General features: G+C 37.5%; 1 long non-coding RNA gene across 1 annotated transcript in view; it reads right to left on the bottom strand.

The window, feature by feature from the left end:
* Positions 1-18,066, bottom strand: part of LOC118350147 (uncharacterized) — a 118,388-nt gene that overhangs the window by 73,785 nt on the left and 26,537 nt on the right. The window contains exon 2 of the long non-coding RNA XR_004803422.1: positions 13,165-13,216. This is a non-coding gene — a long non-coding RNA (uncharacterized LOC118350147). The remainder of the gene's footprint in view (positions 1-13,164; positions 13,217-18,066) is intronic.

Below are 18,066 nucleotides of genomic sequence, written 5' to 3'. Positions count from 1 at the left end.
TGTTTACTTTCCATTAACCAGAATTTGTTGGTTTCATGTCTGGGATACAGAATCCTAAAATTTAAATATAGCTCTGCTGATTCACTGGAAAGCATTGCCAGCGGCCATGAAGACGGCCTCCTGCCTAACCACAATTTTCCAATTTAAAGATAGAACTTACTTTCCTTTAAATGCAGGTAAATCAGAGCCAGCTGAGAGTATCAATTTCTTTTATTTCTAAACAGAGATAAATTACAGCACTACTTGGCTGTTCTGACTGCATTTTTCATTAATGGAACCCAAAGTTTTTTTTTCTGAGCTATGCTCTCTGGCCCTTCTTCTTAGAGATCATGCAATGATTTGAGGATACATCATGAACGTTTTGCATCCCTTCGAGGAAGCAATAGTTATTTTAACAGCATTACTGTAGTTTTGTTTTGTTTTGTTTTACTTTGTAGATAAGAAGCTGAGGACTGGATGGCACTGTGAGAACCTAGGAGCTTCAATTTCACTCCTCTTCATTCCTTTGCCTTTCCAAATTCTCAGGCTCCGCTATTCCCTGGATTGACATGCCTAAAAAAAGTTTGCGAATGTTTTATAGAAATTAGGCCCGTAGGTTTTAGAATTCTGCTTTTTAAAAATAGCAAATATGTTTCTTAAAGGGCACCAGTCAAATTAATCAGTTCTTCATTATTTGGGTCATAGCAGCATCTCAGTAACCCTGCCCTTGTGCCTCTGTCAGCCCTTGTGGCAACTTGTCCTCAACACTTCAAAACTAAAGCCCTTTCAGTTGGTACAAAGGTGAGCCCATCCAGTTCCAAAATAATAACCTGTGGTTTTTGTACTGATTGTTTCAAAATGTTGACACATACATTCAGGTAGAAGTATTCAGTTTGAATCTTATTTGTAGGAACATCTCTCAAATAAGGTACATATCCACCTACCCAGCTGTGTTCTCTCCTTTTAAGTGCATCAGGAGGCAAGATAATACTAAAAGGTAGTGGGAAACCCCAAGAGATCCAAGTGCTATTTCTGCACTAGGCAAATAGATGGTCTTATTCTCTGTGATTTAGGCTGAGAATCTTAACCTAGCTAGGTGCTAAACGTCCTTAATGTTACATACCTGGAATGGCATTTATATGTCCCAACACAATATTCCAAATTGGAAGAGTCCTGTGTATTTCAGAAGAAAGGAAACTTTAGATGGCTGGGAAGGAAAGATTCCTCTTTCTTGAGAGAGGAGAAGATCTGAGATATTATGCCCAGTGAAGGCTTGCAATCAAGGATAAATGTGTTATGTCACCTAATTTTATTTTGCAGAATTATCTGCGGGAACACTCTGCAAATATACAATATTACTGCATCTGTGTGTGGGTATGGGGGATGTAATTAATAAGCAATTCACTGGTAGGGAGAAACTGGTGGTGGTGTCTATTGGGCATTTGAGAACCAATAATTGTTGATGAAAAAGGAACATTTAAAAATATGTATTAAGTGATTGATTTGGGTTAATTTGGGACAGGATTTTTAAAGTGTAAAAGTAATTGTGAAGGAAATCAGTGAAATTCTTTGGTTAAATATATACTCGCTCTACATACAGAATTTCTATCATCATCAAAGGAGTCTTACATCATAAATAAGGGAAGGGTGTGGTTTTTAAAGGGAGGAAAAAACTCAAATAGACTTAATAAGATCCAGTATCCTCCTACACTTACTACAGTTCTTAGAATGGACAACAAACACAACCTTAATCTATTATCTAATTAATCAAATTAAGTTTAAGTTTTCCAGACTCAAAAACCTGCATTTTTGCAATGCAATTTGATACTTGAAGCTTTAAATTATAGCTTCAGAGTTTGATTTTACCACTAAGGCATAATTAGAGCCATCTAGGAAGCAATTGAGCCTAATCTTTCACTCCAAATATCAGATTAGGCTCCTTTAAAACTGACGTAATGGGAATCCCTGGGTGGTTCAGCGGTTTAGTGCCTGCCTTCGGCCCAAGGCGTGATCCTGGAGACCCAGGATCGAGTCCCATGTCAGGCTCCGTGCATGGAGCCTGCTTCTCCCTCTGCCTGTGTCTGTGCCTCTCTCTCTCTCTCTCTGTGTCTCTCATGAATAAAAAAATAAAATCTTTACAATAAAATAAAATAAAACTGACGTAATCTGGGCCCTTATGGACTTTCACACTGGAAGCTACACTTGTATTTAGAGTAAGCCCAGGGCAGAGCCATCTGGGAGGTACAGAAACAGTCACTGTATCTCTGTCCTCTCCCACCCTGTGGCCCCCTTTACCACTCAGTGCCGTTTACCAACACTTGGAATCATGAGTAACACAGGACAATACATATGAGAGAATGAACCTTTATTACAACTTGACCTCAGCCAATTGGAAGAAAAATGTGAAGACTATCATAGAAGAGTTATTTCCTTTAAGTCCTCAGGACAGACTAAACAGGTTGAATCACACAAATTGTGTAATCCTACTTCATGCACAGACATTTTAAGAATACTGTTCTAACTCAGTTTTTAATTAAATTATCATGAATGAAACAATATATACGGCCCATAGCATGTCAGCATCAAAAATGCTGAAGGTCATAGATTAAATGCCATTCTTTTTTCTTACTGTATATACTTTTATATCACGTCTTTTTACACTGATTTGTATTCTAAATAAAAACAAAATGTTGGGATGCCTCGGTGGATCAGCGGTTGGACACCTGCCTTCAGTTGAGGTCGTGATCCCGGGATCTGGGATCCAGTCCCGCACCAGGCTCCCTGCATGGAGCCTGCTTCTCCCTCTGCCTATGTCTCTCTCTCTCTCTCTCTCCCCGTGCCTCTCATGAATAAATAAATAAATCTTTAAAAAAAATGTTGAGTGAATTAAATGTTTTTGTGTTCTAAATCTGAGAATAAATCTGATAGTAATATCATAATTGACAGTTATTAATAAATAGTATAAAATAATTATATATAGTATATATTATTAACATAAAATTATTATTATAACAAATTCACCAAGAATTAATATATTCCATTTTTGAAACTGTTTTTCAAATGTTATATATCTCCTAGTTTATTATGCTATATAGAAGAATTTTGATGTGTTTTCTTGAGGTAATTATATGATTCTGGTTTCGAGGGATGTTGAAATTGCTTGCGATTGTATCTTGATAGTCCTTTACAGGAAAGAAATGGCTTGCCACATTACATTGAAATAACTAGTGTACTTATCCCCTAATTTTATGGTGTTTTGGCTTGAGTCTATAAATAAAAATATCAAATTTATTTGAAATAATTCTTTTACAATATAGTTTAATAATGAAAAAATTGGGGATCCCTGGGTGGCTCAGCGGTTGGGCGTCTGCCTTTGGCTCAGGGCATGATCCAAATTCATGAATCGAGTCCTGAGTCGGGCTCCCTGCATGGAGCCTGTTTCTCCCTCTGCCTATGTCTCTGCTTCTCTCTGTGTCTCTCATGAATAAATAAATAAAATATTTTTAAAATAATAATGAAAAAATTTCAATTTTGCTGATTTTGAAAAAAACAAAGTAAGATCTGTTTTATAGCTTGTAGCTATTGATAAGTTTATATTTCAGCACAAAACCATTCATGTTTATATTATTTGACTACAGCAAGAACAGGTAAAATTTTGTAACTGCTTTTTCAATAAATTATAATCATGAAAGCACATAATTTTTATTACAGTCTGCACTGACAACAAAAATAATTGAGTTAGCTGAGGTCTTGTGTGTTGTCTCAACCCAAAAATGTCATCTCTACTTGTTTCTAAAGTTGGTAAGACTGACTTCTGGGCCCAAAGATCAAGACTCTTCCCATTTACAAGTCTTTAAAATTGAAATTCTTTACCCTGTGGATTCATAAACTCAAATCACACTAACTTGCAACTTATGCTGTTACATTTCTTTTTCTTTTACAAGTTAAACCCTAATGGCATAGTCTAAAAGGCTTATTTTGGGTTTGGCTTAAACTCTAGAAGCAGTGAATGCCCAGAATGGAAGAAAGGGAATTTGAAGTCTCTATTTTAAAATACTGTTATTTTAAAACTGTTATTTTAAAAGACTTATAAATGCTTAAGAATAAACTGATTTCTGCCAAAGCATATTTCCATAAGATCCTATGAATCAGGTAAATTTGAAATAATAGCTCCATTGTATAGCAGAAGACACTCATAAAGAAATATGTCTTTACAAACATTATATGGTCTCATTCATTTGGGGAATATAAAAAATAGTGAAAGGGAATAAAGGGGGAAGGAGAAAAAATGAGTGGGAAATATCAGAAATGGAGACAGAACATGAGAGACTCCTAATTCTGGGAAACGAACTAGGGGTGGTGGAAAGGGAGGTGGGTAGGGAGTGGGGGTGACTGGGTGACGGGCACTGAGGCAGGCACTTGACGGGATGAGCAGTGGGTGTTATTCTATATGCTGGCAAATTGAACACCAATAAAAAATAAATTTATAAAAAAAAGAAATATATCTTAAAAATTTTTAATTCATTCATTCGTTTTCTACCTTTCTATCTTCTTAATCTTTAGAGTTGTGTTTCTTCCCTACTGCTTTTCAAGGTATGTCCTCTTCATCTTTACATCTTCATATAATAGATACTTTCTATAGTAGCTGCTTAATTAATGTAGATATTTTAAGTGTACATATATATTTGTATACAATAAATACACATAACTACAATAAATACCATCTACATTATACATATGGTAATCCACATGTTAAATATGTTAAACATTTAGGTGTTTAAAAGTGAAAAGCTTTAATTACAAGAAAGAGCCTTGTGTCGTGAAATAGTACTCTAAACGGGGAATCAGAAGTCTCAGTTTTTCTACCACTGATAGCTGATTCATCTTTGGAAAATCATTTTGATAAATCTGGACATCCTAAGTGATATCGTATTGGTTGAAAAAAATGAATTTATAGATTCAAATCAAAACGTAAAAGGATCTTAATAGAAAGGCTTTGTCAGCACCACAATAAAGGGCACTTGTCCCTAGGTTAGTACCTATATCACCCTGTAGGAATTCAGCAGAACTTAAGTCAAAGTGTATATTTATTTCCCTGCTCAAAGCCTAGCTTCCATGGTTTACCAAAGTTTCCGTGTTTTGACCACAACTGCACCCCACAAACTTGTGGTACCTAAGTATCCGCTGCCTATATGGATGCTTCAAACCATTAGTTTTCTGTGCTCACTCTTTGCTTTAGTATCCAAATAAAATGTTTCACTCTCATCGCACAAAATGTTTCACTCTCATTGCACACGCTGTACACTCTGTGCCTTTCTCTAGATCTAAGTGGAAGCCTGAGAATTATCATGAATCTCTGCTGCTGTTGAACTCCCAGTCCACAGCTCCTTAGTTTACTTCTCAGGACTCCTTTTTTCTTTACTCATTCCCCTCTCCACCTTTCTTCTAGCATCTTCCCTATAAGCGCTTGGCTGCCCTACATGATGGGGTTCCCCTGAAGGATGGGGTCAACATAGGACTTACAATATGCCTCAGAACAGACAGTGATTCATATTCACTGTCCTGAAGTTCAATGACCTTTCCTTCTTTAATCATTCTTCCCTTTGGCATCTTGCTGGCTGCCATCTTGCTTAAGCCTCATCTCTCTACCAAGACCCCAAACCCCTATTTCCCCAACTGCTAGAAATGAAAATTTTTTCCATTTTAGTTTGTAGAACTATTTACATTTATTTGACTAAAGCACTCTTACTCAGACTATGCCTTTCCAGACAGTGCATTGTCTTTAAGGGGTTTTCTCAAGCAAAAGAGCTATTCTCATTCCTTAAGAAATGTTGTTTTTTTCTAGATCAAAGAGCTCAAACTATACTGAGCTTCTAAAATAACTTTTTTCTTCCCTTCTTCACTACTTGTAACATAGGATGCATAAATAATTCAGACTGCCCTTTTTATACACTTGTGTAACTTTTGCACAATTGCTATTTCTTCTTGTCGAGTAGCCCTCTAGTCCCATAGGTGCACAGTTACAAGGTCATCTCAAAATATTGTACCAGATACTCATCTCATAGATTCTTAGAGGGAAGCCAACCTAGATGCTTGAGTTCTCTATTTCTTCCTGATTATTGCATGTGTATTTTTGTTCATGTGCAAATTCTATCACATTGTTTTCCACAGCAACCAAGCAATAAGCAACTACACCGGCTAATGTTTATATGTATATATCATATATACGTACATATAATATGTACTTCATATATGCTACGCAAAGTTAATAGGTTTTATTTTTTTAGCAGTTTTAGATGGATAGCAAAAATTGAGTGGAAGACGCAGAGATTTCCCATATACCTCTCCCCATATATTCACAGCCTCTTCCATTATCAACATCCCTTTTGTTACAATTGATGAACCTACATTGACACATCATTATCACGCAGAGTCCATTGTTTACATTAGAGTAAACACTGCACTCTCGGTCTAGTAAATTCTGTGGCTTTGGACAAATGTAAAATGATATGTATCCATCATCATAGTATCATACAGAGTAGTTCCACTGCCCTAAAGACCCTCTGTGCTCTCTGCTATTCATCCAGCCTCCCCTTCCAGCCCCTGGAAACCACTGATCATTTTACTATCTTTATAGTTCTGTGTGTTATATTTTAATATCCTCTGTGCCCTTAATGCCCTCGCCTAGATCGTTGCTTCAGTTCGCTCAATTATTCTTTTCTTATAAAAACAATATCACATTGGGACGCCTGGGTGGCTCAGTGGTTGAGCGTCTGCCTTCAGCTCAGGGCATGATCCTGGGGTCCCGGGATCAAGTCCCGCTTGGGGCTCCCTGCGTGGAGCCTGCTTCTCCCTCTGCCTGTGTCTCTGCCTCTCTCTCTGCCTGTGTCTCTGCCTCTCTCTGTGGGTCTCTCATGAATAAATAAATAAAATCTTTAAAACAAAAACAACACAGTATCACACAAAACAGATTCAAAAATGACTCTAAATTATTTTAAAACGAATGACAACAAACAAAAGTCTTGCCACAGTGAATGCAGACATTTGTCAAAATCTCTGTTAGAGGAATTTATACCCTCTGCTCTTTCTTCTTTCTCTCCACCTTCTAGCTGCCTTAAATCATCTTTCATTTACCAATTTCTACTTTCAGCTATGGCTCAACTTTTAAGCACTAGACCAAATTGTCCAAATGAACAAAACTCTTCCACATTTGAATTTAAGTAACGCATCTTGCTCCTCAGGTCCTGTTGCCCATCAATGAGAAATCCGAGGCCCAGAATATGAAAAAAAATGTTTACTCTTAGGAAGGTCTTGAAAGCAGCAAAAAAAAAAAAAAAAAAAAAAAAAAAAAGCCTATAAACAGTGAGAGCCTTTAGGAATTCAAAGACTATATTTGGAGATAACAAAGAGCTCAGATAACCTTCTTATCCAGCTCTACTTTTAAAGAAAACATAAAATGTTGTTTTGAGGGTATTTCAACTGATAGTTAGCTTTCAACTGCTTCATTTTGTAGAAACAACATTCACTAAGGCATCCAGATGATTTGCCCAACCCCTGATCAAAAACAGTGAAGAAGGGAATCCCTGGGTGGCTCAGCAGTTCAGCGCCTGCCTGTGGCCCAGGGCCTGATCCTGGAGACCTGGGATGGAGTCCTGTGTCGGGCTCCCAGCATGGAGCCTGCTTCTCCCTCTGCCTATGTCTCTGCATCTCTCTCTTTCATTCTCTCTCTCTCTCTCCTCTCTCTCTCTCGAATAAATAAATAAAAAAAAAACACAGTGCATAAATAATGGTTAAGATGCTTGGGATGGAAACAGGGACCCTAATGATAAAGACAGAAGAGGAAAGTCGACAATTTGCAAGTTTTCATAAATACGTATAAATATCCTTTTCCTCCCATTTCTATTTTAAGTTACAATATATCAGGTAAAATTCTGAAGGAATTCTAATAACAGTTTAGATGACTATAAAAATCAACCTCTGGGGATTTTTTTAAAGTGGTTTACTTGCCTAAGCAAAACTGGGAATTTCCTTAAGCAAATACATCAATTATTCAATAAAGAAAGGAATATATATATTTTAATCTTTAATATATATGAAGAAATCTTTAATATGTATGAAGAAATCTTTACTATATAGTCAAGGGGTGACGACATACATAGCGTGGGAATGAATGTTTTGAGTGAATGAGATACTGTTTGGTGTCAAACATGGGTTAAGTATGTCCGAGTTAATTGGTCCCCAAAGCATTTAGTGCCTCTCCTGTTTGTGTTATGGGAGTATGAAGCTGTCATTTCAAGACCTGCACTGACATCCCAAGAGATATTAAAAGTTCAGGATCTTAAGAAAATAAAATGCTAATATGATTTATAGTTTCATTAAGAAAAGGAGCTACTAACATTAGCTTTACCATTCCAATTCTATTAATGAACTTGTCTGTAGAAATTAGAAGTGTATGACCAGGTCAGTACTTCTATCGGTAAATGAATCATTAGGGAGGGTCTTAAGAATTTTTTTCTGATATTTTAGGTTTAATTGGGTGTTCTTTTTCTCTCTTACTCAGACACAGAAAATGTATCTCTGAACATTTCAGAAAGAAGAGGGAAATGACTCCTCATCAGCTGTAACATCTTTTTGTTTTAAAGATTTTATTTATTTATTCATGAGAGACAGAGAGAGAAAGGCAGAGACATAGGCAGAGGCTGAGCCTGATGCAGAACTCAATCCCAGGACCCCGGGATCATGAGCCAAAGGCAGATGCTCAACCACTGAACCACCCAGGTGCCCCAGCTGTAACATCTTTGACCTTGGAAAAGGTCCCTATTTGTAGGCACCTTGCATATGCCTTTCCCATTTACCTGTCCAGGTTTGAGTTGAGTTGGGGGCAGGTTGCTGGAGTTTAAAACAAGTCTCTACATTAGAATATTTCATTTCTTAATCTGAGAACTCTTTCTCTTTCCTCGTAACTGGCATCGGGCATTGATGTCATCACATTATGCTGGCCTGTCTCATCCTATAATGCAGTCCTGCCTTGTACTCTTAGCTTCTGACACCCGTTGGCTCCAGCCCACCTGCACCTAAAGATCAACTCTTTCCATCTTGTCCTTTTATTTTTTTTCATCTTTTTTTTTTTCATCTTGTCCTTTTAACACTGACTCACAGAATTCTCATCAGCCCATCTGTCTCTGCATCCTTGTTTCTCAGACCAGTGCTTCTCAAACTTTTAGTGTAAATAACCTGGGGATCTTACTCAAATGTAGATTCTGATCCAGCAGATTCTGACTACTAGGGACTGGTTGTAAGATTCTAGATTTCCAACATCTCCCCAGGGATGGCAAGGCTGCTGGTCTGTGCACTACTCTTTGAGTTAGCAAGGCCTTATGGGGGTGGTGGGGCTTCTTTCTACATGGCAACGAGAAGTATCATGTAACCATTTTCAAGGTTTCATTCTAGATCAGTCCAGTATCTCGAGTACGTAGCCTCTGAAATGGTAAGCTAAAAATCAAATGATCTAGTCTGGTCAAATGGGAAATGGTTTCTGAGGTTCCTTACCCTGCTCCTAGGGATTTCCATTTGTAGCTACCAGATTCTAGATTGAGAATGCAGAAAAAGAGAATGGATCTGGAAACTCCACGCCTAGAATAAAAGTAATCTTAGAAAAAGAGGAGACTCCCAGGTGCCTGACTGGTTCAGTCAGAGGAGCATGTGATCTCACAGTTGTAAGTTTGAGCCCCATGTTGGGTGCAGAGTTTACTGAAAAATAAAGTCATTAGGGCAGCCTGGGTGGCTCAGCGGTTTAACGCTGCCTTCAGCCCAGGGCCTGATCCTGGAGACCCGGGATCGAGTCCCACATCGGGCTCCCTGTATGGAGCCTGCTTCTCCCTCTGCCTGTGTCTCTGCCTCTCTCTCTCTCTCTCACATAAATAAATAAAATATTTTTAAAAAATATATAAAGTCATTAGAAAGAAAGAAAGAAAAGAAAAGAAAAAAAAAGAAAAGAAAAAAAAGGAAAGAAAGAAAAGAAAAGAAAAAGAGAGCACTCCATATTTCTGATAAAACAAGAAGAACACTGCCCTCCAGTATAGAAGATTTTCCTTACCTAACTACCCTGTGATCACAATCTATCTCATATAGGCTAATCCCCTAGGACCTTATGTTTTTAAGAAAGATACTGGAGTGTTAGATCTTTCCCCACAGGCAAGATGATTGAGCTGTCCTCCCAAAGCACCTGGGCGTAGTCATTTCATAGTAGCACCACTGATCCATTGAAAATGTTCTATCTGATAACCGCCCATCTTTACTATGTTTGTACTGTTTATTCTTTTCCATTCCATTTTTTCCTATTTTAACAATGTGATAACATATAATTTTAAAAATCAGATGATACAAAGATGTTGAAAAGTAATACAGTTTCCCAGGGATAAATACTTCCATACTTTCAAATGATATACTTATTTTTAAATTTGTAGATTTAAATAAATAAAGTTATTTATTGACTTTCTGTTATGGAGAGATTCAGCACACACACCCTTGATCCTTCCTCTTCCAGCTTCCCAATATAATTATACCAATATATTAGTTATTTCAATAATCAGTCTTATACCATTATGATGTAGGAAATAAGACTACAAAGTCAGAACTTATACAGAAGATGATAACTGTTTATAAGAACTCCATTGGAGAAGAAAGTATGGACATTATCATGAGCCAGCATCTGAGCACCTGCATTCCTAGGCTCCATAACACATATAAATTGCAGGCTTTTTTTTTTTTTTTTAACGTGAAGACAACCTAACACCCTAAGATCCCCTCCAAGCACTGGCTTATAGTAAGCAGAGCTGGAGAATCCAGCTAGGGAAAAGGAGACTTCTTAGTCCTCTAATTAGACCCTATCCTATAAATAATGAATTCAAAAAGACTTAAAAGAGGTGCTAAAGGTATATATCTGAATGAGGTCACAGCATTCGTCCAATAAAACACTTAGTATACACAGAAAGTCACAGTGCTCATCCAGGGAAGTAAAACATTAAGCATCTGCTTGATAATAAAAATTTGAACTTTTTTCTCCAATTATTGACAGGCAGCACTCATTCTTTACTTGAGAGTCTAATACCTTCATGAAATAGAATATAGACCTAGAGAAAAACTTAAAAATAACTATTATTTATTGCTCATTTTCTAAATCTGATAGATATTATCCTAAATATTACCCTCATAGTTTTATCCTTAATACTTAGGAAAAGCTTATTATTTAGATTAGGAAACAGAGATTCAGAGCAATGTGCCAAAGATCATAAAAGTACCAAATGCAGAGCAAGAATTTAAAACCAGGCTTACGTGACTTCTTGCTTGTACCAGTGACAGTATCCTATTTCAGAGGAATGGGCAGTGTCCTATTAGTGTCTCTAGCTTCTCTTTATGTGTCATTTCCCTCTCTTCTACCACAAACGTGCTCAAATAAACAATTATGCAATTAATCACACCTCAATATAGGTCACCTTTCCAATGAAGTGTTAACATGTTAATAATTTTCCTTATGAATGAAATGGATGGTCTTTCCCCCTATTAAAATTATCTAAGGCCTTGGGGCACCTGGAAGGCTCAGTCGGTTGGACATCTGCCTTTGGCTCAGGTCATGATCTCGAGTCCTGGGATGGAACCCTGAGAAGGGCTCCCTGCTCAGTGGGGAGTCTGCTTCTCCCTCTGTCCCTCCCCCTGCTTGTGTGTGCTCTCTTTTTTTTCTCTTTTTCTCAAATAAAATCTTTTAAAAAAATTTAAGTTATCTAAGCTATTAGCAGACTAGATAAACTTTTATTTTTGTATTTCTGAAGTCATTCCACCCATGTATCAATCTAATCCCTGAACAGAGTTAAATAGAAATTTGACTCTATTGAGGAAGTTCCCCTGTTCTCAGAAGTTCTATAAAAACATTCCATGCCTCTTCATATTTTAATATTGTTAACTGCAAATGCATGAAACACTGTCTTCATATAATGACAACATCCATTCACTTTATAAACATTGATTGACACTTAACCAGGATATTGGAGAGTTTTCTAGGCACTACAGGTCTATTAGTGAACAAGACAATGAGGAAGCAAAAGAAATGTGTCAAATGAAAATAAGTGCCATGAAGAAAAATGATACAAAGAGAATGGATAGTGAGCAACTAGGAGCACAGGGACCATTTATATGGCATGATGGGGAAAAGCTCTTGCATAAGATGTTATTTTAAGCAGAGAGGCCTAAAGACAAGGGAGAGAGTCTTGAGGACATCTAAAGGATGAACGTTGTAGGTAGAGAAAGCAACAGAGACAAAGTCATCCACACAAGAGAACCATCATCATCAAGGTGCAGGAGGCTATAGTGAGATGAGTGAGGCAGAGAGTAGCACAGGATTTGACCTCAGTAATGAAGCTGCAGAGACTTCACTGGAAACACTATCCTAGTCTGTCTCTCAAATGCTTTCCATTTCATACTAAATTTCCAAATAGAGACAGTCATTAAGACCAATGAGAATTACTATTATTACTATTGCTATTTAATGTTGCCCTAAAAGTCCTCAAAAAGCAATATGAACTACACACAAAGGCACAAATATAGAAGATATAGGATTACCATAATTTACATGGAATGTGATTATGTAGTACAAAACCCAAAGAAACCCATTGCAAAGCTACTGAAATTAATACAAGACTATTAGACAAAAGCAGAGAGTATTTTTTATATGATCAGTGATCATAGAGACAATATACTGAAAAAAGAAACCCCTTCATAATATCTACTATCTGGAAATAAACAACACAAAATGTTGGAACCTCTATAAAATTATAAAGTTCTAATGAGATATATAAAAGAAAGTTTAAATCAACAAATGGAATATATGTTTGAATATCAAGACAGTAGAAGATACTGCTTTTCTTAGTGTATAGCTTTAATGGAATTCCAACAATAAAAATCACTTATAATATTTTTTGAGCCTGGGATCCCTGGGTGGCGCAGCGGTTTGGCGCCTGCCTTTGGCCCAGGGCGCGATCCTGGAGACCCGGGATCGAATCCCACGTCAGGCTCCCGGTGCATGGAGCCTGCTTCTCCCTCTGCCTGTGTCTCTGCCTCTCTCTCTCTCTCTCTCTCTGTGACTATCATAAATAAATAAAAATTAAAAAAAATATATTTTTTGAGCCTTACCAAATGTTTGAGAGTTGTCCAGGGCCCATGAAAATGTTAACAGCACTCATACCTAGGGAATGGAAGAAGGGGAAAGCAAGAGTGAAGAAGAATATGGGTTTTCAGTTTTTCTTATTTATATTTCAATAATGTTTCCATTTTTTACAATATTATAATTTAAAAATTAACAAAAATACCTCCCTATCCTGACATTTATTTCAAGGCCACTGATAGAAGATAACAAATGTGAACCCTTACCAAAGTTCTGGAGTGAGGAGAATCTTTGAATTCTAGAAATATTACGAGAAAAACCATAAGGTAAAAAATGAATAGTTTTGACTGTAAGTAGCTCTAAATTTCCTTGTAGTGCCTTTAAAAAACAGCATATTAAGGCATATTTAAACATATTATGATCTCTAACTTTCATGTCTGGAATTTTTCTATGTAGCCCTGAAATATGCTAAGAAGACAGACAGAGGTAAGACCAAAGAGTATTTGTAAGAAACAGAAAAGCAACATCACGTATATGTCCCTTAGATCTGCTCAGAACAAACCTAAGGCCAAAAAATATTTACATAGTCCTGTGATTTCATCTGGTCATGTGGTTAAAAGGTACAGCTCATGGGGTATTAGGAGAAACAGCTATTTTTTAAACATGGAAAAGAAGTTTTACTTTTAGGCAGTGTCTTAACCTGTCTGGGCAGCTGTGATACTACCACCGAGTTAATAGCTTATAAACGAGAAATTTCTTATAATTCTGGGTCAAGGCACCTGCAGGTTCAGTGTGTTGGTGGCAACCCACTTCCTGAATCACAGATTGCTGTTTTGCTATAGCTTCACATGATGGAACGGGCAAGGGATTTCTCTGGGGCCTCTTTCAAAAGAGCACTAATCTCATTCAAGAGACTCCATTCTCATAATCTGATCACCTCCCAAAGGTCCCACCTCCAAATATTATCACTTTGGGGATTAGGTTTTGACCAACAAATTCTGGGGGAACATAAACATTTCAGTTAAAAGACAAACATATTCTGTTAAAATCCATACCTAAAATTATATTTAGCTGTTACCTATTTACCTATGCTATCCTCTCAAATCTGATGGGCTATGAAGCTGCACTGTAGTCTGAATGACAGTCTTGCATTAGAAGGTTCTTTGAGTCTATCCAGAAAATTAAAGGTACATGAGCCAGACCTCATCTAAAACTGAAATCTAATTTACTTAAATAAAAACAGTTGTACTGGCAAAAGAACCTTTATCTTTCTGCTTGTTTTCAACATAACTGCACATTGAGAAAATATTTTTTTATGATCTTAGCATTTTTAAGTAGGGTCCATCTGAAGGTAATATATGAAATAAGAATTCAAAATGTAGCTGACTGAGGTGGGCACTTGACGGGATGAGCACTGTGTGTTATTCTGTATGTTGGCAAATTGAACACCAATAAAAAATAAATTTATTTTAAAAAGTAGCTGAAATTTTTTAATTTGAGGGCATTTAAATATTATATCGCATGTATTTTTAGAGTGTTTAAATTTGAACTTTTCCTTTGAATAACATAAACTTTTTCCTATAAAAATTATTTCTAAATACAATTTTATAGAATTCATTTGACATTTGGCAATTTTCCCCCAAAAAATGTTCAGGCCTCGGCTGTCGGATCAGACTCCCTGGCCATTAACCAATCCCACCCCAGGCCTGGCACAAATTGAACATGTCCCAAATGACATTGTGATTTGGGTTTTACCCCAACAGGAGCCAGATCCACTGCATCTAGGCTATATCTTCTGGCCTTGTGTCTACCTATATCAAGCCTAAATTGATTTTGAACTTCTATAATGTTGTTTTGAGATTTTTTTCCTCAGGTCTGCCTCATCATTAGACCAGAGGTTATCAACATTATATACACATTTAGATCATCTGGGGACCTACAAAAAGTAATACACTCCACTCTAAAACAGAATGATGTCAGAATCTCAGAAGAGGAGCCTGGGCATTGATATCTTTGGGAACTTCAAATATAAAACCCAGGGCTGAAAAACAAGTGCCCCAGACTATGAGATCCTCAAGAACTGAAGCTCTCAGAGTCGTCATTTATTAAGCACTGCCAGCCCCCTGGCCTGGAATAGGCTCTAAATAATGACTGGTTAATAAATGAACGAATCAATCAATAGAGTGGTTAATAGACTGACCACTAAGAGAAGATCAAATGAATGTGTAATATTTCCCTCTTTCCAACCTTCAGTCTTGAAGGAAGCAGAGTGATCTTTCTTCCCTCCTGTATAATAACCTGGCTGGGAAATGATCCTAATGAGATTTTGCATTTACTCTGATGTCTTACAGTCTTGAATTGCCAAAATGTTAGAAGTCGGAAGTCGGAAATGTGGTTTCCTCCCAGCCATCTGCTTGGCATTTTTCTAAGGCTCCCTAGATCTCTTACATGTCTCTCTCTCCAGGTAGAAGTCACCAGCACTTCCCAACACTGCTACTGCTGCCAGCCTTTATTGCTTCCCTGCTTTGAATTGGACCAGTCAGAGGCTCAATATTTCCACATAGCACAGTAGCTATTTGTGGAGAAAGTTACTTCGTGGGTACCCAGACTGCTGCCTCAGGACCCAAGATCCCAAGATCAGGTTCATTTCTCTTGGGTATATACTGTATGTGGGATTTCTTTATATCATAGAGTGGAGGTATCTTAGCTTTTCTAGATACTACTATACAGGTTTCCAAAGTGGTTATACCAATTTATGCTCTCTCAGCAAAAGTATGGGAATTTCATTTGCTTTGCATCCTCTCCAACACTTGGTCCTATAAATTTCAATCTCATCCTCTTTCCTCCCCCTTCTCTCTCCCTTTTGTTAACTGATTTGAGGGATCCCTGGGTGGCGCAGCGGTTTGGCGCCTGCCTTTGGCCCAGGGCGTGATCCTGGAGACCCAGGATCGAATCCCACATCGGGTTCCCGGTGCATGGAGCCTGCTTCTCCCTCGGCCTATGTCTCTGCCTCTCTCTCTCTCTCTCTCTCTCTCTGTGACTATCATAAATAAAAAAAAAATAAAAATAAAATAACTGATTTGAAAAAACATTATTCAGTTTCCATGGTCTGGATGTGATCTCTGGAATTAATACACATAAATAAAACATTGACTGTGGCATTAAATAGTGTAATATGTGGACATACAAACAGGCATGTGATATCTAGGCAATATGGTAAATTACAAAAGAAAAGCTTATAGAGGAAATGTAGAAAGCACAAGGAGGGGGCATGAAATCAATCATCACAGATAATTTTCTAGATTATTTGAATTGTGCTAAGCATAAGATAGAATTTTATCAAATTCTGTGTTTTTTTTCCTGAAGACCAAACCAACTCCAACCCACACTTCCATCATAAAAAAGTGGAGGTTACATGTGATAGTAATGGGTGGAAAGAATCACCAATGGGACAATATCCTTTACCTTTACCTGAACTACACTTGTAAACTTTCATCTAGCCCAGAATGCAGACAAAGACTTCAGTAATACAATTATAAATTGATAGGAGGAAAAATATTTAATTAAACATTTCATTCTCTCTATTCAACCCTCACCCAACAAGTCCACTGATGATTTTTCAAGTTTAGTAGAGACTGCCACCAGCTGTTATAGCAGGTACTAGAACAGAAGATAAACTCTGGGGATAGGCAGAGAAGAGATTATGCCAGAGAAAACCCAGAGAGGAAATATCCAACCAATGCAATTCAATTTTCCAAGCCAAGTGCATTTCTGACTTGTTCTGTTTCACACCCTCTACCCCCCAAAAAAATGTGTTCTAGATGACAGCCTTGTAAAGAGAGTGTGAAAATGAACTCGGCTCTCCCATGATATCCATATGTCATCAGCCCTAGGATATAGCAAGGTCGGTATAGAGGAAACCCCTTTCTCTCTCTTGGGTTGGATCTAAGCACTCAGATGTTGGATTTCTGCTGGCCTACCCACAGGGATCTCAAAGTTCTCCTTTGTCCTCTTCTTTGACATCAGATGCAGAGCTCTCCCATTTACATAAGGTCTCTTGTCTTCCCACACTTAGCATCTTCCTTTCATAATCCAGACTGTCTGCTGCTCAAATACTGGTCTACAAAAGTACACTTTTAGTCAAATATTTACAATTCCCTTTAGGCTCTCAAATTAGCCTGAAATTTGGCATTCCATGTCCTTGAAATCAAGAAACCAAGATTAATAAAGAATAAGATACTGACTGTGAGCCTAAAGTGAGTCCAGCAGAATCTTAGAGAAGAGATTTTCATCTTTACCTTTTAGGAAAGAATATTGATAATATTGTCCTAGACACAAAAGGTAGGATCAAAAACAGTTGCCTAGGCCAGTTAAAGAGTCTATTCTAGATGAGAAAACTACTTAAAAACCAGTTTGTTGGGACACCTGGATGGCTCAGTGGTTGAGCATCTGCTTTTGGCTCAGGTCATGATCCTGGGGTCCTAGGATTGAGTCCCACATCGGACTCCCTACAGGGAACCTGCTTCTCCCTCTGACTGTGTCTCTGTGTGTGTGTGTGTGTGTGTGTCTATCATGAATAAATAAATAAAATCTTTTTTAAAAAAAAAACTAACCGGTTTGTTTGAAATGCACTGTGGATATCATTATGCATGACCCTGACCCTATACATTCATTATGAATGATAAAAACAAATTTTCAGTATCTTTAGCAAAACTTTCTCCATACCTAGGAAAGCTTTGCCTGCTCACAATCCCACAAGCTCATGTTATTTGTTATGTGATGGATTTAACCAGTGATGCTCCTGCTTCCCCAGGTTTTCTAAGACAAATATCATCCTCTAGGATCCCTGGGGTTGCATTCTGTGTTGTACCTCTTACTTCGCCCTTTCTTTTCATACCATCTGCAAGCAGTCGTCCAGCTCTGCAAACTAC

This window comes from Canis lupus, chromosome 10 (assembly GCF_003254725.2).
Source record: "Canis lupus dingo isolate Sandy chromosome 10, ASM325472v2, whole genome shotgun sequence".
NCBI classification, from domain to species: Eukaryota; Metazoa; Chordata; class Mammalia; order Carnivora; family Canidae; genus Canis; species Canis lupus.
This window is presented reverse-complemented; position numbering and strand designations above follow the sequence as displayed.